At 44.3% G+C, this 26,267-nt stretch overlaps 1 long non-coding RNA gene across 1 annotated transcript; it reads left to right on the forward strand.

The window, feature by feature from the left end:
- Positions 1–8,609: 8,609 nt before the first annotated feature.
- Positions 8,610–25,514, forward strand: LOC123927996. Its single transcript, XR_006815580.1, has 3 exons — positions 8,610–9,274; positions 13,131–13,173; positions 25,343–25,514. It is a non-coding gene; the product is annotated as an uncharacterized LOC123927996 (long non-coding RNA).
- Positions 25,515–26,267: the final 753 nt, after the last annotated feature.

Below are 26,267 nucleotides of genomic sequence, written 5' to 3' on the forward strand. Positions count from 1 at the left end.
TTTAATTGAATTTGCGGACCAGAAATGGCCCGACAGGGAAAGCACGTTGATAAGAATCTAGGTTCTAGCTTACATTTTCGCATTAGACTATACTGCTCATGTACACACAATTATTTTTTAAATGGGATTTTAAAAAGTGGAATCTATATGTCTGTGCTTTTGCTTGTTTTTATCATATGGAAAACTGAAGTACTAGATTGTTGCTTTGGCCGCTGGCAGCTTTATCCATCCCCTTTCCCCTCTCTCCTGATTTTGAGCTCCCCCTCCCCCAAGCTTTAGTCTCTATTTTTTTTTCTGCATGTAAATGGCTGCACGTCTCACCTCACCTATCTTTTGCCCTCGTGCTTCTTGTGAATCCCTGGTCTACTTCATTTTCCTTCTCAGTCAAACTCTTTGAGCCAAGACTTAAAACTTGGGGTCCACAGGGTGCCCCTGCTGTCTTCCTCACAACCCACGACTCCCGGAGCTTCCCTTACCCCCAACCCCCACCCTGCTGAAACCGCTCTTGCTCTGGTACCATCTCCAGGGCCCGGGCAGCGCAGCAGTCATTACGACATTCGGCCTCTCTAAGAAAAACTGATTATTTTTTCCTGAGTCTCTTCCCTCCTTCAGAATCCACAGCCCTGCCCTCTCCTGCTTTTTTCATTGTAGGACCTTCATTCACTCTCCCCAGCCTCGGTCGGTCCTTTAAATGTTAGGGCTCCCTGCAATTCTGTCTTCTGCCCCCTGTTTTTCTGTGCTACTCACTCACCCTGGACAAACCCTTCACACCCAGGGATTCAACGCTTACCCCAAGCCTACACTTTCTACACCTGCACCCCAGGTCCGCCTTTCTTGGGCTCCAGACACATTTATTTTAGCGTGTCTCCACTTAAGAGTTGGCTAACGGTTACCTCCTGCACGGTACAGATAGAGAGCTGTTCCGTCACTGCAGAAAGTTTACCTCGATAGTGCTGTTCTAGAATGTGACGTGATCATGTTTTATCCCTGCTTGCTTCCATCGTGATTCCCCACATGCTTCAGAGGAAACCCCAAACTCATTCCCTTGGCAGGTAAGCTCCTGCCTTCAGTCCACTCTCGCTCTCGTTGCCTCCTCCCCACGAGCCTTTGCTTCCCTTGCGTCAACCCACTGCTCCCATGCCTCTGTGCTTTTGGTTACGCTGTCCCTGCCCCTTAGAAGGGCTGCCTTTCTCTGTCCCTTTAGAATTCCTGTATATTATTCAAGCTCAGCTCAAGAGTCATTCTCTCTGTGAAGCTTTTCCTTGCCTTTCTGGACAGAGTTTAGACTCAGCTTTTTGTAACTTCCACTAGAAGCTTATACTGCGATGACAGTCATCATTTGAAAGAAAAAACTATGGAGCTACCATGAAAGTCCAAATAATGCTACCCACCCCCAACCCCCACCCCGAAGACAACCATGTCCTAATCTCCCAAATTTGGGAATATATGACCTGACATGGCAAAAGGGACTTTGCAAGTGTGATTGAGTTAAGGACCTTGAGATGGGGGAAATGATCATGGATTATCCAGCTGGGCCAATGATTTAATCACAAAGGTCCTTATAAGAGGGATATAGGGATGTCAAAGTCCGAGATATAGAGAAAAGGATATGGGATGTTGGGAGCAGAGTTTGGAGTGATGTACTTTGAAGATGGAGGAAGGGGTCACAAGCCAACACATGAAGGTAGCCTTTGGAAGCACCTAAAAGTCAAGGAAACAGATTCTTCCCTAGAGCCTTTAGAAGGAACACAGCCCTGCTGACCCATTTTTGGACTTCTGACTTCCAGAATATAACAGAATGACTTTGTGTTGTTTTCAACCACTAAGTTGGTGGTAATTTGTTACAGCAGCAAGAGAAAACCAATATATTTACTCTCTCACCTATCCATCAAACGTCTGTGCCACATATAATTTCATATGGATTTACTGAGCACCTGCTTTGTGCCAGATGTAGTATTGCATGCTAAGAGTACAATAATGAATAAGATCCTATTACTGTTGGGGGAGGTAGGGTGGGCTAAGGGAGAAGGCAGGAGTCCTGAAACTTGGAATTGTAAAGGGCTGCCCTCTAAAGTTGAGGCTGTTTTCTGCAGATAATGCAGAGCCATTGAAGGACTTGGCCTTGTTAGTTCATGACTGGATCTTTGACTGCCCAAGTGTGGAAGTGGACTGATGCTCTAGCAGGAAAACACACCAGGCTGCTTGCCATATCAAGGTGAAAAATGATGAAGACTGGAACTGTGGGAGGTCGGTGAAGAAGGGCATCTGGTCATATTTGGGTGGTACTTCAGAGGTAGAATTGATGGGATTTTGTGATCAATTCGATACTGTGCCTGAGAGGCAGAATCCAAGATGACTCTGCTCCAAGATGACTCTGAGAACGGGTGACTCTAAGCTCCGTGCCTGGCACACAGTGGATAAGAAACAATTGTCTTGAATTGAATTGTGTGGCAAGAAGACAATGGAGTAGATCATCACTGGGAGTGAAGGATGATGCCAATGAATCTGAATAGTGGAGGAAAATAAATAGAAGAATAAGTGTGTGTGTGTGTGTGTGTGTGTGTGCAGGGAGCTGGGAAAAGGATGTGAAATGTGTGCCCTGTTAGCCTGTATGATTTTTACTGCTCAATTTAAGCTTTTGTTCTTTAAACTAGAACTGTGTTCAGAGAGAGAATTTAGAAAGCTGTATAACCACACTGAAGATGTCAGATTTCTCTCAATGGCAAGTTTAGCTACTGTTTTTTATCTGAAATGGTTTGGGGCAGGGGAAAGAGAATACATAGTTTGGGTTGATTTTTGGTGCATTTGCTATATTATTCCAGAGAGGGCAATGTCTCTCTTTTCTTCCTCTGCTATGGGCAAGCCTCATGTCTACACCCAGGACTGGAATGTGCTCTGGCGCATTGTGGGGTTATTTGCACCACCCCCCTTGCCCAAGACTCCTTGACATGACCACATGGTGGTGAATGTTCACTGTATTGAGAGGACACTTACAGTACCTGCTCGTCAGAGCAGCATCCTTGTTCCATCGCACTGATGGGAAGGTCTATACAATTATTTCCAAAGGCCCTGAAGCCCTTGTTTCCCAACAGCCTTGCTCTGTGGCATATTGACTGTGTTCCCAAACAGTCAAGTAGGGCCCTTGGTGGTTGGACAAATCTCTTCTTAGATCTGTGTTCACATCGAATATTATTCTAAGAGATACTAATTGTGACTCTGTCGATTGAACACAGGGGAAGAGGGGAAGACTCTTACGGTCTAATTAGTTTGGAAAATTCTGGGTTGAACAGATGTACTTAAGTCTGCAGGACTTCGCAGAAGCTTTACTTTACAAATAAAGACACTTTACAAACAAATATACTCTGTGAATGTCTGAGAGTGGGGTAAGGATTTTCCCAAACGTATATGACTCCAGAGCACTAGAAACATGATGTGGCAAAGTGTTCCATGCAACAGAAAGGGTTGTCCTACTGAGACAGTGGATGTCCAAGATGTTCTCGTATGCCAGGCACACTCTGTGGGAGGCCACAGGGATGACATTTAGCCATTATCCACCTTCACAAAGCCTCCAGTGGGCATGAATCACTAAAGATAGACTGAAATGGTAATTGGACCAATCTTTTTGTTCTGACACTTTTAGATTGGATTTGAACTCACTTGGCCGATGTGCCAGGATACAGTTATAATTCAGAGCTGCTAATATCATCATTCCATTTCTTTTTAATAAAAGATTACTTAGTTATTTGAGAGAGAGAGAGCACAGGGAAGAGCAGAGAGAGAGAGAGAGAGAGAGAGAGAGAATCCTCAAGCAGACTCCCCGCTGAGTGGAGGGTCTGATGTGGGGCTCAATCCCCAGACCCTGAGTTCATGACCTGAGCTGAAACCAAGAGTCAGCTGCTTAACATATTGAGCTACCCAAGGTGCCCCTCCACATTTCAGATCTTATCACACTTACCATTTCCTTCCCCTACCCCTCAAAGGTCTTCTTATAATAAAACAACCCATGCTGGTTTCCTTAAGAATTGTTTTAAAAATACATTGCTGGGAGCCTGGGTGGCTCAGTCGGTTAAGTATCTGCCTTCGGCTCAGGTCATGATCCCAGGGTCCTGGGATTGAGCCCCTCATTGGGCTTCCTATTCAGTGGAAAGTCTGTTTCTCCCTCTTCCTCTGGCCCTCCACTACTCCTGCTTTCTTTCTTGCTCAGGTGCTCTCTCTCTCTCAAATAAATAAGTAAATAAAATATTTTAAAAAATACTTTGAAAACACTAACTTTCTTTGGATATTAGAGCATAATACAACAGTATCTTATTTATGTTCTGTTTTTCTTAATCCCATGTGACTACAAATGCACAGTATTTTGTAGTTTTCAGGGATTTTTATCATCTAGAATTTCATTTGATCCTTAAAACAACTTTATAGGGAGAAGACGATGAAATCACATTGTCCTAATCTGTTTGGGCTGCTATAAGAAAACGTCAAAGAATGGATAGTTCTCAACAGCAGAAACGTATTGCTCACTGTTCTGGAAGCCAGAAGTCCAAGGCTGGGGTATGGTGCTGGCATGGTGAAGGTTCTGGTGAGAGCCCTCTTCTGGATTGGAGACAGATGCCTTCCTGCTTTGTCTTCACACAGCGGACTAGGTTAGGGAACTTTCTGGAGTCTCCTTTATAGAAGCACTGATCCCACTTATGAGAGTTCTACTCTCCTGACTTAATCCCCTCCCAGAGCCCCCACCTCCTAATGCCATCACAGTGGGCATGAGGTTTCGACCTATGAAATCTGGGAGGGCACAAACATTCAGCCTATGGCGCCCATTTTATATAGAAAAAGTCTGGCACATACCATATTTGGATGCCTAGCTCCTGCCAGGGATTGAGCTAAGGGTCTCACATGTATGAGCGCTTTTAAAGCTCTTACTAGGTCTCTGTATTAGGACACGCTCTGCTCACGTTAGAAATGAAGAACTTGAGGCTAAGTGAGTGACGTTCTCCAAGGTCACAGAACTCACACAAGGAGGGCTGGTGTTGGAGCATGTTTGTTTAGCCCCCAGATCCACTCTCCTTCCACGACGCCATCCGGAAAGACGAGGCTGAGACCAAGGGCAGTGAAAGATGGCCCAAGGTCACACAGGGAGTTTGGGGAAAGTGCTAATTCACTTGACTTTTAGTCCAAGGACTTCTCTTCTACATATTTTTGCCAGGTCACTGGAGGGCATTTTCAAGAATAAGTAATGACCTGTGAAATGTCGCTGACAGCGGCAACGATAACAACCCAAAGAGAGGAATAAGGAGGAGGAAAAATCTCCCGCCCCTCCACGGCCTCAGAGTCGCAACGTAGACTGAGAAAAATGCCACCCCAACTTTGTTCTCTTTTTTCACGCAGGTGAGGGACTGGGACAGCAGCGATAGAAAGAGGGAGGTTTGGCTCTTCTTGCCTCTTCTCGTCAGGACCAAAAAGAAAACAGAGCAAATTCTACCCCCTCCCCCTCTGGTCCCCCTCTAGGGTCACCCACTGTTTCCGCTAATCAGATGCATACGATTAGATCACTGTCCGTGGGGCTTTCCAGAGGGCGAGTCCCTGTGCTGGGCCGTGGGGGGTGTCATGGAGGGAAGTGGGGCACGTTTTCTCAGAGCCTGCAGAGTGAACGGAGAGGCTGACTGTGAAACCAAAGGTACAAACTGCCAGGAAAGTGGGAGGCAAGGCACTTGGGGGGATGAAGAGGGAGTCTTGGGCATGTAGTGCGCACAAAGTTCACGGTCATCACTGGGAACGATTGCTGAGGGCGTCCTGCTTGCATTCACCGTGTCTTCCATTCGCCAGGGCCCTTGACTGCGTAGCCCCTAAAACACAACCAGCCACCATGCGGCACATTTTTGTTGCCACTTTCCCAAACCTATAGCCCTCTGGAAGCTGTCCTTGAAACCAGGTGGGAGCACAAAGGTAGCTATGTTTCCATACCCTGGCTTCCCCATGAAAGCTCCTTGACCAGCACCCCGCAGGAGAGTGAATCGTGAAGTCAGGGAAGGTGGCCTGATGTGTAGGGTGTTGCTGAGTTCCCGCCCTCCCTCCTCGGGGCTTGGAGTATCTATGTTCATGTTCCGCCTCTCTTTCACGACTGTCTCTTTCCCCCTAATGCAGTGACGGGCAGAGTCTGAGCTTGGGCCCTGTGCAGGGTCCCTGCAGGTGAGAATCCTGCGGGAAACCCTTCAGCTTCCGTCTTTGTTCATTCAGGCTCTGCGGGCTGAGCAGAAATGGAGCGGTCCAAAGGCAAAGTCTACTGGTTGGAGCAAAGGCCAGCAGGAGCCAACGGGCCAGAATCTATCACCGCCATTTTGGATTATTTTATTATTGGTGTATTTGCGTCTTTGTGATTGAAGGAAGATCTGCAGGTCAGGACTGACTTCTGCGATCAACAAAACCTTTGAGGATGACGAGGGAAATACAGAAAAGGGTTCAGCCTTCTCCAAAAAAAAAAAAAAAAAAAAAAAAAGCACTTTATAAATCCAAGGCAGTTACGGTCTCTTGGGTGAAAATTCCAATGGGCTCACTCGCCTTGGCCGCACTTACGGCCCCTCTTGCACACTTAGGCTTCCAGATCATTAGGCTGAGAGAAGCAAAAGTGCTTCCCTTGAGGAAACCCGGAGTCACCACTCCACTATTCTCCTGGCCTCGCTCCTGATTCAGGGAATCTCTGAGAATCTCTGGAAGGGACTTCAGAAGTCATTTAGTCCAGCTGCCAGTGTATTCCCCCGATAAGCAGACAAGTGGGAACATAAAGTAAAAGTACCGTTAATTCTCAGTTATTTGGATACAGATTGTCCGCAGGCATGGAGAGCGAAATTTGTGTCTTTGGAGATAGCGACCGGGTATCTTCTTCTCTGTTCCTTCTCCAAGCTAAACAATCACAGATCATGTTAGTGGTCCTTAGAGGACTGATTTCAGACTTCGGAAATCCCATAAATTGAAGTCATCTTCGCCTAACTAGGTTGATGCTGCCTTCATTTTCCTTCCAGAAACTTTTGGCTATTCCCCGTTCAGAAGGGATTGACTGCATTTGAAATGGGACGACAGAGGAATTGCTCTCACTGAGATTACCCTTCGGCTCCATCCCAGAACTGAGAGACTCTGCGAACGGCTATTGCCATAATGACTAGCAATCACGGCACAATCACGGAAATGAATTAAATTATTAATTTCAATAGCACCCCATGGTGCATTTATAAATTCCACCATCTGGGGAACATAAATATGGAGGTCCACATTCTAAACTTGGAGGCATGGTGCTCAGTGCCAAGGGCTGTATCTTTGAAGGCAGTAAAGATTTTTCAAGATACTATATGTGGAGCGGCAAGCTGTGCATTTGAGAGAAGGCTCTGTCCCTGGGTCTCTATTAGCTTTACCATTTATTTAAGGCTCTCTTCTCTCTTCATTTTTTAACCAGTTCTTATCTTACAGACCCAGAGCATCAAAATCCACAGGATGGAAAAGAAACTAAACCTCAGACTTGAACTAGTGAGTCCCTCCCTCCCTTTTCTCTTCATTGAATTTCCTTTTGTCCTCCCCCAAAGTCTCTTACTGATGTAAATCTCTGTGTTAATAAGTTCTTCGTACTGAGACCGCTATTCTTGGGGTTTGAATGTTTTCAAAATCCATTTAAAGCTTTAAGATAATTGTTTCTGAAGCACGGGGGTAAGGGGGACCAGGAGTGGTGTGTAACCTACTCTAATAAAAGAGATTTCACTTTCCTTCCTTACGTGGAACCATTTGGCCAGATGTTGGGGTTCAGCAAGCCTTCCCTGTTTGCCATCTGTGACATCCCCAAGGGCCAGTGAGAGAGGGGCACTTCAGAAGAGCATATGTAAATGACTTCCGCGGAGCCCTGCAGGGGCACCGTAGGCCATCTTCTTCCTACTATGGATTACCAACTCAAAGCCAAGAAACAGCCCGGATCTCGGCCTCTCTGCCACAGTTTCCTAATAGCCACAACTTGGATTTCTAATCAGCGAGTTTGCTTAAGAAGCAGAAGAGGAATGCATACAGCCTTCTATGGCATCAATAATTCTATGGCATCGGTGGTGGTGTGCAGCTCTTGGTTTTTTAGCTCTATTCATCCGAGGCTTTGAAACAATTTGAGCAACTTGAACTAGAGGATGATGAAGAGGGCTGTTGAGCAGCAGAGCTGTTCATTTCAATGCTTCTTCTTGGGCACATGCACTCAGACATAGCTCAGTCCGTTCTGTAAGTTAAGGTAGACGTGCAGGCCAGTGATTTCTAGTTGAGGTAGAGGGTCTGCTCTCAGGGTCCCCCCTTGGTCCCATGCTGCCCGCATGGGTGCTATTGTTCACCGGCTCTGGTATGTGGGCTTCAGGGAAGGTGTTTGAGGATGGGATGCTTTCGCAACTGTCTTGCAGGTGGGTTCCCTTGAATTCCCCGTGGTGTCAATCATCAGGGGAGCTTGGGATGTGGTGATCTGAAGCTTTGGGAATAGGTGGTTTTTGCCTAATTTGATTTTCGTCCCTTCGTTGTTTTAGATGCCATTCTCCTACGACAGCCGGATTAGCTTATCATTAGCCATTTGCAACCAGAGAATAAACAGAAGCAGTGATCACAGTAGATTTGCATAAAACTGCTGATCTTCATGGCAAGGTCCTAGCCAATGGCTTCCCTGTCTGTCCCTGGATTGTAGACATTAATGTTCATCAACTTTGAGGAGCTGGATCTCTAGGGACACCCATGTCCTGAGTTTACTAATGACAATGAAGGACCCCAATCAGTGATTTCTGCAGTTGAGCCACAAGATCCCCCAGCCCTGTACGAGTTAGCCGACTGGAATAATTACAGACTAAGTAGTGAGGATAAGGAGGAAATGTAGTGTCGTTGGAGTTAGTGGCCTGAGAAAACCAATGTTTCCAGCGTCAGGAGCATCTGTTTGCTGTTACCAAGGGGGAAGGGTCGAAGCAAAGAGAACTTCCCCAGATCTGTATGAGTTCAGTAGCCGGGAAGAACTCTGCAAAGTTATCGTTAAAAACGAAACAAAACAAAACAACCCAGGACATAATAAACAACGAGATTCCAGCATCTTGCTCCCTGCTCCCAGCAGTGGGAAGACCAGCAGCGGCCACTGTCTCTGAGGTGGAAATCTTGAACGGTTTCAGCCAACGCGGGCGAGCCTGGAGGAGCCAGTGTGACTTTGCTGTGGAGCCCGAGTTTGCTTCTGACTCACACATCAGAGGAAACCTCTCTCACACAGCGTGGAGAAGCTCACTGTCTTAAGGTGAGCCGGTCACCCCTCTTGATCACAGCAGCTCTTCTTTTCTCTCTGGGTGTCAGAGTCGCTCACCCTAAAGCACCAGCAGCTGTAAACTAATGAGCTGACCTCCTCTGAGACCCAGGTCAAGTGCCCTGCCCAAGGCCATGATGGAGGGCCCGTGGAGACAGCAGGCCTGGCGAGCATGGCGTCCTGCCAGACAATGCCTCTCCCCTACGGTCTCCTTGACTCTCGCTACCCGGATAGACACACCATCGGACACTGCCCTGCAGTGAATAAAGGAAAAGAAGAAACCAGCATTTCTTTCTGAGATGAAAGCATGTGGCGCTATCAAGGTGGGGAGGCGGGGAGAAGGAGGCCTGGGAAGATTCAAAAGTCTGTTGGTGATACCTGTAAGGACAAGCCATGTGAGCGAGAAGAAAAATGTTTTCTTGCTTCGTGGGCAATGTCTACACAGCCCTTCACCCCAGGAAGGGAGAATGGCTGCCTGAGTGAGGACCAGCTCTAAATGGGCTGGCACTTCTCGTTCAAGGGTAATTGCTTACCCAGGGGACAACTTCCAGGTGAATTTTTCTTTATAATAAGAGTTGATGGCCAATTTAATTGGTCGTTCGGGCCACGGGATAGAGAAGTTGGAGAGCCCTATGAAGAATTCTATAGGGAAATCTAAATAAAATTTAGATCCCTTCTAAGATGGCCACTAGAAGGGAGGAGGAAATTGACAAACATCAAAACAAGATCTTTGTAGGGCTCACCTGGCTTCACACTCCATTTTTCTACTCAGATGCTTCCTGAGTCTTTCAAATGATCAGATTTCTGATTTTTTTTCAAATTACCAGATTTCAAGAAATCTGGTAATTTCATGAATTACCAGATTTGGCTTCTTGCTGCTTTAGGGAGCCATTCTGCAGAGGTCTGGAAGAGGTAGGCTTCATCAGAACGGGGGCGGGGGTTGGGGGAGGGAACTTTGGTTTCCCCAGGTCCTGCCCAGCCACCCTGCAGGCTAAGAGCAGTATCTCCTAGCATACCTGTAACCCATCCGTGACACCTGGCTGTGTTGTGACACAACTTTGAGGAAGTGCTGTTCTCTGTTGGGACAAAAGAGAGTGGTCCTGCTCTACTCATACCTCCGAATGTCCAACTGCAAGCTTGTCCCAATGCTTCAACTTTTGGGCTGCCTCCCAAGTTCCCAAGAAACTAATCACTGGAAACTTCTCCTTTAGGGAAATTGAGTTACATATGGATTTTCTGGGACTTGCCTGAGTTATTCTATGTGGTCACTGTTGGTTATTACCAGATATCATTGGATAAGACTGGGAATCACTAGATAATCTATGTGATTATCATTTGAATAGGTGAGGCCCACCCATAGCTCAAGGCCATTTCTGGCCCCAAGCAGGGGGTGTTGGGGACTAATCTGCTTCTGAGGAAGGATGGCCCAATATGAAGCTGCCCACAACCAGGCCTACCTCCCATCTTCTCGTGGTCCACATGTTTTGTGTTTGCTTGGATCTCTGATGCTTGCTCCCTGACTCTTTCAGATGGGGTTCTCTGGGGGCATAGACTCTCAGTCAGAGAGTTGTGTGTTTGTGTCTTACTGGGAAGAAGTCTCAGAAACAACATCCTGTAAGGGACCAAAGGAAGCAAGATTGGGTAGAGGGACAAGTGGACCGGTGATATAGTTGTAACAGGGACTTGGCCAACTTCACAGTGAGCTCTAGGGCTGGGATGGCTTTTCAGTTGTCCCACATTGAGGCGGGTGTACCGGGAATTTTGTACTTCCTGATCCTGAGTGAGCTAAGGGAGTTCAGCAGAAGCCGTTCAGCATGGCAGCTCTCGGCAGTAGATGGGGGCTGCTGGGGAAGGGTTGCATTTTCAGTGGGGTAGCTCCCTTCGGCCGAGGGAAATTCCCAGAGAGTTGTGAACTCCCAGGAACCACCTCACAATTCCCAGCGGAATAAATGTCTTGGCTCTTTAAGAGAGAGAGGGACCACATGTGTATGTGTGTGAGTGGGGGGCTAGTGGCACTGTGTGTGTGTGTGTGTGTGTGTGGCTGCATGGAACACCATGGCAAACACTAGAGCCACCCCTGAGCCCTTCAAATACCCTTCATTTGTCTAGTAAATTTGCCCAGTCTGGGAATAGTTTCTCCAGGATTTTGGATAGCCTCTTTGAAAAAATGTATGTATGTATGTATGTATGTATTTAAAGATCTTATTTATTTATTTGTTAGAGATAGAGAATGCATGAGCAGGGAGAGCAGCAGGCAGAGGGAGAAGCAGGCTCCCTGCTGAGCAAAGAACCCAGAGCTGGACTCAATCCCAGTACTCTAAGATCATGAACTGAGCCAAAGGCAGATTCTTAACTGACTGAGCCACCCAGGCGTCCCAACTCTTTGAGAAAAATACAAAATTAAGAGGAATGGGACAAACTAGTTTTCACTATTATAGCTGGTCTTCAGGCCACAATGACACTCATCATCTTTGTCCTCTACTACTGATTTCCTGTTTCCCCTTAATATCTACATCTCTGCCCTCAATGGCACCTAAGTCTGGGTGGCTTACCTGGCAGAATGACCTAGATTCTCATTCCTGAGGGGTGTGAGTCCTTAAGTCACCATGTCTTCATTAGACCATAACTTGCTGGCCTTATCTACTTGCCACCAAAATTAGGCAGCAGAGTACCAGAAAAGTTCTCCAGGCATATTTTTTCTTCTGCCCCATTATAAGAGTCCTACCTCCCCCTCATGATCAAGGTCAATTATCACTACCAGTATAGTGACTCCTTTTCTTGCCTGCTTGTCTCTAGGCACAAGGATCCTGAAATGACCGAGTGGCAGCTGTAGCCTTAAACCTTAAGGATATTTTTATTGTCTCCTTAATAAAAACATCCCCACTCTGGGAACCAGCACCTCTAGACCCATAGAGCCTAAAGTTCTGGGGATGGAAAACTTGGATTTCTCAAATGGGCCCCCAGGAGAGATGGTGAGCAGGGCTATTCCTACTTCCATTTCTTGGTCCCCATTTCCATGAACTCTCCCTATCAGGGCCCAGCGCCATATACAGTGATTTAGGATGTCTATCTCCTCCTGAAGGATGGTGTCCCATTCTTGCAGGTATCATCAAGGGAGAACTTCTGCTATGCCCTCAAAAAAACATGTCATTGCTTTTCAGGTTTACACATTCTGTTTGTTGTGATAGTTCATGGGACCACTGGATCCTTTGGTTGTATACCTCCTGCCACACCTCCTTTTCTGTAAAATGGGTCCTTTAGTCAGAGGTGACAGAGTGAAATATTAAGTAGGTTGTAAGTGACATAGTGAGTAACACGTTAAGTGTATGTCAGTAGATTAAATATCTGTAGTCAAGCTGGCCAAATCCTTGCAAGCAATATATATGTTGATTTTAGTAAGGAGAATTGCCACCCCATTTAAGGTGTAAGGGATCCATTTTACCATCAGATGGATGGTTGGTGTTCATGAAGGATAATGCCATGTAAAGGGTTCAACACTGGTTTTTGTGAATGTTGAGTTAGATGTTTGGTAGAGATAGATAAGTTGGCTTTGGTGAGTGGGAGCCCATACTTTAAGGCCTATGCGTACCTTCTATTCCTGTCACAGTGGCTGTCCTATCCATGAACCCATCACACCAGGATTAGGGTGACTAATGATGGTGGATGGCTGACATTGACTGGCCTAGTTGTTATGTTTAGTTGATTATTTAATTGGTTATTTATTCCATGGTGGTTACTCTCTGATGGGTATTAACATACTATAAAAAGATTTTCATATTTCATCCCCACTACTATAGATGCATGTTTCTCTGTTTTCTTGTCTCTAATCTTCTCAACTTCTTCATTCTAGGTCCTTATCTAGCCAAGCCATTCACCACTACTCATGGGTCTGGGTAAGTTCTAACTTTAGATGATTTTTCTTTTCATGTGTAATTTATGATGTTATATACCACCTAAAGCTTTTGCTTTTTGGAAGGATTCCTCCTAATTGCTGAAGGCCACTGGTTAATGGAGCTGTGTAGTTCATTAAGGGTACATTTTCAGCTTGCGTGTACATATGGAGCCATCCATAAACCAAGTTTGGCTTTTTCTCACCTCCATCAGGTGGTCCTAAGGTGCCTGCCATGTGGTCATAGATGTGAGTTGAATACAAACGCCACAGTAGTGGATCACATGGGTTTCTAGGCCACCTGCTTTAGCGGTTCATACCATCTGACTCTGCTCATATCTGGTTCTGGGTGTCCTACTTCCATCTTACAACTGGTGGCTTTTGTGGCTGATGGAACTTTTTTGACTTGCTGAGCCTGTTATAACCTTCATGATGAGTAGCTCTGGCTGCATGGCCACATGATGTCTTCTGGTCAATGCGCCATCTCTCCCAGAGTCCAATAACATGCAAAGAACTCTTTTTTGAATGGTGTTTAGTTTTTTGGTATAGATGGTATACTCTTACTTCAGAAACTTAGGGTTCTACATTTTGAGTCTTCTTCTAGGGTTTGTCATATAGTCTGCACAGCATCTTTTGATACCATAAGATCCAACAGATTGTATAGAACAAGTGGCAGGCTGCTTGTCCCTCAGTCTGACCTGGCTGCACAGTCCTTTCCTCCCTCTGCGCCCACTCAAAGCTGAGTAAATTATGCTGTGTCTTCTTTCTAATTTCTACATCAGCAAGTTTCAACTGCTCTGTTTGCCAAGTTTTGCCTCATTTTAGATGACCCACCTGCCTCAAATTATTAACTGATCAACACCCTTAGTCTCTCATCGGCTGGCCTCCTGCCATCTAACATGACTGTCTCCATTTACTTCAAGGCCTCTGCTCCTTGTGTTTCTCTTGTCAGATTTACCCTTTTGTTAGCTTTATCCAGTTTCTTACCATTCTTCATGAAACCTTACCTTCACTTTGAAGACTTCTTGACTTTTTCTGACAAGTCATGTCTCTCCTGCCTGCAATCCTAGGGTGTCTCAAGGCACATCAATGCAAGATGACCTTAACACACCAATTACTGCATAATGCTTGCCCCATGCTTCATGCCATTAACTGTTTTTACCCGAAAATTAAGAGCTCTTTAAGAAGGGATCCAAATCTTCGTACATTTTTGGTAGGCACACAGCTAGGACTCTTGGTGAATCCTAGCTGGGAGAGCTATTCTCTCCTTATCCTTAGCCAAAACCATCCAGGATAGTAGCACAACCTGACAGATACCCTGAGGGCTGAGGATACACTGGAGTATCTTCTTACACTTCAGTAAGATGAGGTAGAGGCAGAAGAGTCCTGAAACTACGTTAATGGTGATGTTATGGAGATCTGGAGAGTGCTAGAGCACAGTCCCAACCCTGAGAGGAAATGGAGGCATGAACCCAGTTACATAGTCCTTAGTGTAGCAAAGAGAGTGCCTTGATGAACACTCAGGTGCCCAGGATTCTTGCCAGGACTTCAGATACCTGATCCCCAATGTCTGAGAAGCTGAGAAGCTGAGATGCTAAAATAATTTCTTTTCTGGTAAGGCAGTTAGGATAGACCATGGAAATAAACAACCCCAAACTCCAGAGTTAAAATAACAAAGGTTGATTTCCTGCTTACCTTGTCCTCAAGAGGTGGTGGCCTAGGGTCAGGAGCAGCTCTGCTCTACTTTGACATGGCTCAAGATCCCAGACTGATGGGGTGCCATCATTCCTGGAGCTAACCTCTCATTTGAGTTTGTTACTGTAAGGTCTAGAGAATTCAATATAAGCAATCAAATATTCTGGATTCTTCTGATCACATTTCATTGGCCTGAATGACTCACATGGGCATACTTCAAAGGGCAGGACTCTGTAATCTTTCTATACCCGAAAGTAGAGGAGAATGGAATATTGGAACACTAGCAATGCCTGTCGAATTGAATCCGAATCAACTCATAAACTGGACTTTGCTATGGCTGTGAATTGTATGTATGTGCTTGGTGGAAGGGTGGGGGACACTTCCTTGTTGCCTCATACTGGAAAGAGTAGAATAGAGGGGAAGGACAGGTTAGCTGCATAAAATCCACAGGGTTAAAAATCTTCTATAAAGTAAAATATATTCTGAAATATAGGCACTGTTTTCAGTCTGGCACCATGATTCACCTTTGGTCAGGCCAGCTCTGCTTCTGGGCAAGAATCTTCTCATTCATTCGTCTTAGTGTATAAGGACAGTATAAACTAAACCCAGCCATCAACATTGGCTATTATTCTCCAGAGAAGAAGATGTTTCTACAATCAACTGTTCATGCTCTATCTCTGCTTATTCTCATTGTGTAAATCACATCAGATGTGAGCTAGGTGGCCCATGGCTAGAGATGAGCCCCATGACTGGTCTGGGAACTGAGCCATCTTCTTTGGTTTTATTAGCACCATGCGTTGACTGACCGACACACTCATTGTATCCTGAGAACTTACTGAAATCACTTCAGCTTTTGGGGGGGGAAAAAAAAGGAATACAAATAATTAGATACAATTCAACTAATTTTTTAAAAAATCTTTAAAAAGTATATACATATACAGACTCGTGCACAGAGAGACTCATTCTTACACAAATTTGCTACCCTTCAGAACAGGGAAATTGTACTTCACAGTTTAAGAACCACTTTGAAGAACCTCTATACTACCAGAGAGTCACAAGAGTCATTTCAATTGTAAAAATCCATTGTGGAAATATCTCTGCCATAGGCCCCTCAGCAGACACTCAAAAGAAGTGTTCTGTTTGTTGGCAAATCTTCAAGTGTCAGGACTAACAGTGTGGAAGGGTTTCAAAGAGGAGTTTAGGGATGGGGGATCACAAGTGCAGAAGATTCGAGTTGGATCTGACATGAGATTCTCTGTGAGAAGCACAGTCCAGCTCTCTCTACCAGATCCGTCCCAGGACGACGCTCCCAATGCCTTCATCACCTTCTAGCCTGGAAACGACCCGGAGAGCAATTCTTGCTAGACACAGCCATGCAAGGAAGGAAGATTCTTAGAAATTGCTTGGGGATGTTCAGACTGTGTTTATTTGACTGGAGAAGCAGTCTCTTCTTAACAACCAGCAGTTGTGGGCTTTTCTTGGCTCCAGGTGAAGAGGTGACTTCCGTCTTTGATTCGGTGTTCATAATTGGGCTGTCTGTTAGCAGAGCTGGTAAGAAAACAATGCTAATGAGGTCAAGGGTTCAGTGCCCACGTGGGTCAGTTAGCTTTCCTTTGTTCTTTGGCCAAAAGTCTGCACGGGCTTACCTCGCTTTATTGAGATTGACTTCATCACACCTCACAGATACCTTTGGGGTTCCTTGGGGTTTTTTGTTTTGATCTTTGTTTTACAAATGGAAGCTTCCAGACTTCAGTGGAGGAAGTGACTGCAGATGTGGTAGAAATAGCAAGAGAAGTAGGACCGGAAGTGGAGCCAGAAGATGGGACTGAATGGTTACCATCTCATGGTCAAACTTGAATGGATGAGGAGCTGCTTCTTACGGATGAGCAAAGAAAGCAGTTTTTTGAGTTGGAACCAACTCCTGGTAAAGATTCTGTGAAGACTGTTGAAACGACAACAGAGGATTTAGACTACCATAAAAAGTTAGTTGATAATGGAATCATTAGCAGTAGAATGGTTGGAGAGGACTAAGTCCAATTTTGAAAGAAGTTCTACTGTGAGTAAAACGTTATCAAACAGCATTTCAGGGGTGCCTGGCTGGCTCAGTGGCTTAAAGCCTCTGCCTTTGGCTCAGGTCATGATCTCAAGGTCCTGGGATCGAGCCCCGCATCGGGCTCTCTGCTCAGCGGGGAGCCTGCTTCCCTCTCTCTCTGTCTGCCTGCCTCTCTGTCTACCTGTGATCTCTGTCTGTCAAATAAATAAATAAAATCTTAAAAAAACCCAAACAAACAGCATTTCATGCTGCAGAGAAATCATTCGTGAGAGGAGGAGTCAACGGATGCAGCAAACTTCACTGCTGTCTTACTTTAAGAAATGGCCGGAGCCACCCCAGCCTTCAGCAGCCACCACGGTGATCCGTCAGCAGCCGTCTACCTCAAGGCAAGACCATCCACCCGCAAAAAGATGATGACTTGCTGAAAGCTCAGATGATGATTACCCCCTTTTTTTTTTTTAACAATACAGTATTTTTTAATCAAGGTACACATTTTTTTAGATATGATACTATTGTACACTTACTAGACTACAGGATAGTGTAAATAAACATAACTTTATACACTCTGGGAAACCAGAAAAGTCATTTGACTTGCTTTACTGTGTTATTCACATTATTGACATGGTGTGGAACCACTCTGCAATATCTCTGAGGTTTGCTCAAGCCTCTGTGTCCAGCGACTATGAAGGCGACAGTGGTGGGGAGAGAGTAAGGGAAGGTAGATCACTCTTTAATCTTAGACTTCCTGCACTGAAGAACAACTCCAAGTTCATGTCCTTTTGCAGCAAAGTCACCTTCAGGGGTGGAGGACTGCTCTTTAAGAAGCAGTAAGGAAAATGAAAGGAATAGTTCCCCAGTGATGTTAGGGTCTCTGAAGCTACAGGATCCATGCCTACAGCTAGAGCATCAGCTTGGTCATTTATGTCAATGAAATGAGAGCAGCAGCAGACATATTATGATTTATAGCCAATTTTCCATTTATTAGCCGGAGTTTCAAAAATCTCTAGAATTTGTGTATGGAGTTAACGCAGATTAGTGTGCGTTTCATGTCTTCTTTTTTTTTTTTTTTTTTTCTTAGTCACTGTCAAATGGAGATTCAAATGAATGATCACATGCTCTTAGATAGCTGGAAAGAGAAAGCCTGAATATTCCCACAAGTAGGGCTCAGTCCTGGAGTGACTTAGACCTGGCTTTGTAATCACAATTCATGATTCCCTCCTGTTATGCACAGTTTTCTCAGAATTACTGTATCTTCTGTAATGCTTTGTAGCAACGTTCATCAGAGTAGGTACTAACCAAGAATGACAGAAAAACTATGGGCCTCTAAGTTGACCTTATGACTCCTTAGCTGTGTGTGCGCATGTGTACATGTGTGCTCCTGCATCTTTGGGAAAGCTAATTAATTGCTTTGAGCCTCAGTTTTCTTGCTTGTAAAATGGGGATATTAACGTTTATGTCCTGTTGGGCTGTTGGAAGAATTATATGATAGAATATGAAGAAGTCTGGCTCATCCAATGTGGTACATGGAAGTGTTGTCCTTAAGGACAAGGGTTCTTATTATCAAAATTGCCTATATATACTTAAATTGTTTGGCAAATTTCCCCCACTTTATTGCAAAACCATATGTGTAGAGCATCCATTAATAATCCCTCCTTAGCAAATGCTGCTGATTGCCTTTCCGTATCTCTCAGCCCATCTGCATTCACCACCAGCTATGATAGACAGTCGACACCTTCTCACCTCAGGGATCTAGGTCTTTCCTCTGCTTTGCCTGAGGGCTTTCAAAGGCACTTACAAAACCTAGAAGCCTAAGAGTTTGTGCTCCTAGGGGCAACCTTAATCGCAACCAAATGAAAGGTATCTGCCGTTGGAGTGATTCTGAGACATATTCCATATGGTTTCTCAGAAGATGCTCAGCAGGACTGACCTGAAGTTGTCCACAGTGCAAACCCTCTCATTAATGCACTTTTTTGGTTTTTACTTTTCTCCTTTCTCTGTCTCACTGTCCCCATTTCTTCACTTGTGATTCCTGGATTGACTTTGCAAATAAATTCCTAGCCCGCAGGTGCTTCTCTCAGGGTTTTCTTTTTTTGGAGAACCCAAACTAGAACACGTACCTCATGGGGTTTTTATTTTTATTCTTAAATTTATACGCAGGACACTTTATTTTTTGGTGTGCAGTTCTTTGAGTTCTAACAATGTGTGTGTTTGTGTACGTACCACCACCATTAGGATACAGAACAGTGTCCTCATCCGAAAAATTCCCTCCTGCTGCCCCTTTGAAGTGAAACCATCCCCCACCCCAAACCATGGCCAGCATCCCGTATAGGTTTTCCTTCTCAGAATGTCATGCTGTGCGACACCTTTTACAACTGGCTTCTTTCCTCAACATAACTCCTTTAGGATTCACCCATGATGCATGTTTCTCCTAAAGTTACTCCTTTTTGTGGCTGAGTAGTATTCCATTGTACGGATGTAAGATAGCTTATCACTTCATTGGTTGGAGGACATTTGGGTTGTTTCCAGTTTTCTAAAATTATGACTAATGCTGCTTTAAATATTCACACGCCTTTTCATTTCTCTAGGGTGCATACCTAGGAGTCGATTTATTGAGTCCCATGGGAAGTATATGTTTCACTTTATAAGAAACTGCCAAATTTTTCCAGAATGTCTGTACAATCTTGTACTCACACCAGCAATCTGTGAGAGTTCTAGTTACTCCACATTTTTGGTAGCATTTGGGTTAGTCGTTATTTTTATTATTTTAACCATTTGCATAGAGATGCCTTGAGATTTCATTGTACTTTTAATTTGCCTTTCCCTAATGGGTAATGATGTTGAGCATTTTTTTTTTCTTGTGCTTATTTGCCATAATTCTTCTTTGGTGAAGTGTCTGTTTAAATCTTTTGCTTACTTTTTTGAGTGATTTACTGTGTTACTGTTGAGTTCTGAGAGTTCTTTATGTATTCTGGATACAAGTTATGTATCACATATGTGATTTATAGATACTTTCTCCCAGTCTATGCCTTGTTTTTTCATTCTCTTAATCATAGGGTTTTTATAGGGACTGAGTTTATACATGTAGCTTTTTGAAGGTGAAATGAACATGCTACATACATGTCAATTTGAGCATGAAATATGAAGAAGTTTGACTTTGCAGTCAGCCTCACTGGGGTTTGAATCCTGGGTCAGTCGCCCACTAGCTGCTTTGCCATGAACTGCCCTGTGATTTTCCTCATCGCTAAAGTGAAATAATAAGTGTCAGGAGCTTAGCCCCAGACCAGAACATTATGAACATTCAATAATTGTGAAGATTCTATTCATAGCACAACATTCTTTTTCCTCTCTTAACCTTTGCATAAACTTTTTTTTTTCCTAGTTAGGATGACTCCTCGTCCAGGGGCTTTGCTTGACACACCCAGTGGGTGCCAGACACCCCTTCTTCGTGCTCCCCACCCTTTAACCACCTTCAATCACTGTGCTTTAAGCACAATGAGATGTGAGCAACTCGAGGGCCAAGCTAATGTCTTTCTCCTCAAAAAATAATTTCAGGTAAAGTTTGATGAATGAATGAATAAATGAACAAATTCATCTCGTGCTTTGTCTGGGAATTCCCAGTAGATGTTCCTCGGAGTATTGCCAAATTCATTCCCTTTAAGACAGCCTTAAATACCCCATGTGGTTGTCTGTGACTTACACCAGGACGCCGCGCACGCTCCGCCAGACACTGTATCTTTGACAAGTTGGATGCCGAATGGAGAAACTTGAATGCTCTGCATCTATTTACTTTTACCACATGCCATAAAAATTAAAAATACATTGTACCACAAGTGCAGTATTTAGTGTTTCACTTTAATTACATTCAAGTGTGTTGCTAAATAGTCTTGAGAAAACCTTAATGACCAGCTGTTCTACCCTTTTCCCATATGTCAGAAATGGTTTCTGAAATCACATTCTGGGACAGTAAGGTTGTATAATTAGATAGTGTATAGTTAACACTTCTAGATTTTCCCCTTAAACTGTGGACCCTTTACGCTAACATATTGCATGATTCTGCTGGTTTGGCGCATTGCAATTAAATGACGTGCCAAACAGCGACAGAGATCTGCAAACTCTATCAGAACTGTTATCATGGCATCATTATTTCTTCATATCTTTTTCATCGTCGGGATGGCATGCTTTTGTGTGTGTTTGTGTGTGTTATGCAATATTCAGCATGTTTGGCTGACAAATAAACTTAGTCAAGAGGGCTGTAAATTTTTAATATTCCCTTCATAATGCCATTTATCTTACTAGAATTAGATGTAAGAGTGGCTTTTGCATCCTTTCAAACAAAGAGCTATGGCTCAAATACATAGCAACCATTTAAGGAAACAAAACAAAATCAAAATTCCCCCAGGTCATAAGAGAAGCCAATATTTTCCGTCACTTCTGGTGGGGAAATGGGGATCTTATGTACCCCCAAACTAGATTCGGGAGATAGAAGAAGTTGAATTTCGACTATTGGTTATTGTGAAAATAAGTCATTACTCACTTGTAGTGCTTGACTTGGAGCTTAATGAGTTGTTTTGAAACCATAGTAATATTTGATTTGATTAAATTTGGCTAATTCTTTGATTCTTTGAGTTTGGACAGGAGACTGAACTAGAAATACAAAGCAAGGAAATGGAAAAATTCTATCGACTACTAATATTCTTTGGCTGCCCTACTTCTCCCCTCAAGAAAATGCCCTTGACGTCGTCCCAAATCACAAGTCAGAAGTAACTCTGATTTCTGATTGAGAATTGCCCAGATAAATACATTAAGACCAAGTCATCGCTGAAGCTTTCTTGAGTTCCTACGCATCACATTCATTTTTTTAAAAAAGGTTAAGAGAGATCTTTGCTGTTCTAAGACCGATTTCCAACATTTTTTTCCCTTCTAAGCCTGAATTTCCAAAGACTTATTTAGATGTAAGCATTGACAGCCGTAATCGTTTTTAAATCTTGCTTTGTATCCTTAGTTATAATGTTGTTCAATTAATATTCAGAATAATGGAAGCGATGGGCTGTTTTGAAAAAGACTTGAATACAGTCCAATGCTTTGGGAAACTGACTCTCGGGAGGATTAATCAGCATTTAAAACTTGCATTAATAAAAATCTGATCTCCCCCCATGCGGCACACATAATACTTTTCGTTTTTAAACATTTAGTTTAATAATATGGCATCCTTTGTCCTGATTTTTAAAGGGATTTTAAAATTGAGCTCCTTCACATCAATTCTGCCTTGACCCTTGTGCATAATTGGATACTTGCAATTTCAAAATATAAGGACGCTCTTTTGCATGGTGCACTAAACTGGATTTCCATTATTGAAGAGAAGGGCAATAGTGGACGGCAACTTTGTACTTAACATTGCAGTTTTTTCTCCTCTCTTTATATCCAAAGAGTTTTCAATCTTTCTTTAAAGCTCAATTATCCAAACCCAGCCCTCAAGAGAAAAAAAGCTAAAAACTCTCTTTAAATAATGAAAAACCAGCCCTCGGAATAGAATCTTTTGCTGGAAATGGTATACACCGAACAATATTGATAATTAGTGGTCTCTTTTTATTTGTTTTGAAATAAGCATAAATAACACTGAGTTATTTACATGTAAACAAGGATTTGGATTCTAAATTTAAAATAAAATGACATGATGGAGAGTGAACTGGGACACGGCAGCGGGCTAAGGGCTCTGTTTGGCTTCTAGCTAAATGGGAATGAAATCAATTTTAGAAACAGAGAAGAAAGATGACTGTGAAAGCAGAATTGGGGGGGACCCCAAAAAGCAACAACTGCTGTTTTATCCTCATCGGGTAATTGGTTGCCTTATGACCATAAATCAAGTCAAGTGAGCATGTGTTTCTGCAGGTTTTCTCTCTCTCCTTAGACCAGCGGCTTGCTCTCTGGCCCAAGGCCAGCTGCTTTTCCTCTGCGGAGACCTTGTCTGACTCTGCTGACCAGAGGCAGAGAGAAGGGTTCCCTTTCTAGTGCTAAAGGTGACCTGGGAGGATTTTATTCTTCCCCTTGCAGGATTTTAGAAACATCTCAAAGCTTCTATGATGAAGCGGGAGGCATGGCGGAGCAAATTCTTATCACTGCTGGGCCATATTGGGTTTTTATAGCAGGCACAGCAAATGGTTAATAAATGCTTATTGAAAGAAACTCTTTAGAAGCCCTAATTAAGTGCCGCTGGCCTGCCGCGGGTGGACCAGCTTCCGCTCTGGCGGTTTTGCTCACCTGGCCACCTTTCCAACCGAGCGGGCACTGCTTTTCCTCCTTCGGTCTCCTTGAAGTCTCGTAACTGCTCTGAGATGGGGAGTGGAGGTCTTGCAAAGAAGGCGGCGAGGCTGCAGGGAAGGCCAGAGTCACTGCCCCTGGAAGGAGCACTAGGTACGGTGGGGAAAAGCATGCGAGGTAGGGATGGAGAGTCAGGAGAGCAAAAGCATGTGCTTCATTAAGACAGGACTGGACAGCGAGCGTCTTCATCATAGAATCACCCAAGGGGCCTATTCCATTACTGAAGATGTTACAAACAGGAAGCTCGAAAAACCGGGAAGCCTGATGGGAGCCTTGGCGGCCGATGCATTTTACCCACAGACCAAGCACCTTTGTGCAGGTGATCTCGAGCTGGTTTCAATGGAGAGAGCAGGAGAGCCCTAGCTCTGTCTTTTCCAATAGGAAAGGGCCTGTATGTCAAGTCTCTTTCTCTGCCTGTTGAAAGGATTTTTGTTTGTTGTTTGTTTTGCTTGCTCTGTAGCATTTTTTTTTTCTCCACCCCTGGCTGTCTGGGGGTGGGGGGGGGGAAAGGTGACAAAGCCCCAGGGGGTACCCTGCCCCCTTCTAGAGGGAATGGGGCAATGAGGGCCTGCTCCCTGAAGACACTTTCCCAGGATCCTGGCATTTGGGGAATTTGTTTAGCTTCAGGGTGGGGGGGCAGCGCATGGGGGGTAGATTTTACTACCCCTCATTTTGTGTTCAGATTTTGAACATTCTAACAGGCTCTGCTTTCCCCTCAGGATAATTTTTCGAAAATTCAGACAAGATTAGGTCAGTTCCTTGCTTTAAAATGCAAACGACTTCTCTTAGCCTATTAAAAGAAAGCTCAGAGCTTTAGCATTACGGCTCTGGCTCTGCTATCTGACCCCAGACCTCCCCTCAGGCTGTTAGCTTTTCTTTAACTTCCGGTCCCCGCCCCCCACATCTTGCCCTCAGGTCAGAGTAGCCTAGACCCCACTCCTTAAACCTGAGTGCTTTTCCTGACTCAGTGCGCCTGCTCAAATAACACTCCCTCTTTTGCACTTTGCCTGGAGAACTCCTACTTACCCTTCAATGCCCTGCTCAAACGCTGCCTCCTCCCTGTGGCTCTTTCCGGACTCCCCTGAGGCTGCCCTCTGCCCCTGCCTCCTTCACCCTATCCCCCCACCCCCACCCCCTACCCCCAAAGAGAATTAGTCGCTGTGTTTCCCTGACTATAGCATTTATCACTTAGGCTATGAGTACTTTTTGTTACCGTTTCTCCCACAAAACTGGGTATTATGCAAGAGTTGGAATGCTAGTCCAAAGCTGTTATTTCTTAAGTGTTTGTTCAAGTGAATTTGCCTGTCAATAAGCACGAAGTGCATTTCAAAATCTTAGAACTAAAAGAATATCAAATAGTTTATAGTTAAAAGTTGATTTGTTTTCCTTAAGCCTACCAGATATAATCATTATTAGTTAGGAGCTTAGCCCTACCTTAGAATTGAAAAACTGTCTTTCGGGAGCTCTGTATTTCTTTTCTACACCAGATCCTAAGAAGGAGTGATACATCTAATAATCATAGAAATCTCTCTCTCTCTCACTCTTTTTTTTTCCTGATCTCAGAAAAACTTAGATTTCTTGGCGTAGACTGTGTATCAGGTAAAACTCCCCACCTCCAACAAGAAGGGCGCTTGGATATGGATCCCTGCAAAATATTTGATCAGATTCAACGTAAGCACTGGATGGTTGGCCGCGCAATGCGAGCCTACACTGAGGGAAGTTCTCCGCACTCTGATGTGGTGGGGAAAGCAGTATTCCTTCTTCTCCTATCTGTGGTGGGGTCGGTCCCACACCCTCTGGAGTTGCATATTTTCTAGGCAAGCAGGTCTGAAGCTTAGTTGCCTGTAAGAATCATCTAGAACAGGTTGTGGAAAACTACAGCACACATGCTAAACACAGCATGTTTTTGCAGCCGAGAAGTTCTGTGGGAACACAGCCACGCCCTCGGACTCTCCTGTGGTCTGTGCCTACTTTCACGCTACAACCACGGGGGTGGATAGTTGCAACAAAACTGAACGTATCTACTATGTGACTCTTTACAAAAAGATGTTGGCTCACCCCTTGACCTACAAGTTTCATTTTTGTTTTGTTTTTTTAAATGACACAGAATGCCGGAGCCGTGCTATAGATGGATTAGCAATCGAAGGGATACATTCTGGTCATTTGAATTTTTAAGAAGCTCCATCCACATGGGATTCTGCTGACAGACTCTTAATTTTTATTTCTCATGAAGTTATCCATAAATCGTGCCAAGCAAATTCTCACAGCACACGGAGTATCTAAGGTGAGCACAGTATTTCATCTATCTTTGCATCTGTAATTCCTAACACAGCTCCCACCGTAATTAGATTCTGGTAAGGCTTTCGCTAAGTGAATGAGGGAAGGGCAAGGTGGGCAGTCTTAGACGATAGATGCAACTAGAACCCACTAAAAATCACAGTCACTTGCAAGTCCCCTCTTAGGCCCTGTCTGAACACCCGATTCCTTTTTAGTGCGATTTCTTTCTTTCTTCCAACTCCAAGCTAACCTAGAAAGACACAAATGCTACTGACTCTCTGTGGATCTGAAATCTAAAAAAAAATTCCAAGAGTATCAAATGATGCTTGCCCTGGTCTGCATAAACATGGTCATCTTTTCATTGCTTGGGACATTTCAGGGGGAAAAAAAATCGACTCATCATGAGAAATGGTGCAGATGGTATATTTGGCATCACCAGCCTGCATAGATCAGAGATGCATTTATTTACATGACTTTGTTTGTATAGTGACCATTTATCTGGGCCCTTGCTCCCATTTAACCTTTCGAAGGGCTGGGAAGGAGTGAGCCATTTTGCCCTTGGGATTGGATGGAGCGAGTCCCTTACACAGAGGATGTTTGCATTTCCTCCTACCTGCAAAACGCTCCTTTCTTACAGCCTCAGAAAACATTTGGTTATGTTATCTCGTGGGTCCAGGAGGAGTGTGGAGTGTGCCAAATTTAAGAGCCATTGCCAAATGCCGTGGTTCGCATTATGTAGACGGCACGCCAGTAGT

This window comes from Meles meles, chromosome 17 (genome assembly GCF_922984935.1).
Source record: "Meles meles chromosome 17, mMelMel3.1 paternal haplotype, whole genome shotgun sequence".
Taxonomy (NCBI): domain Eukaryota; kingdom Metazoa; phylum Chordata; class Mammalia; order Carnivora; family Mustelidae; genus Meles; species Meles meles.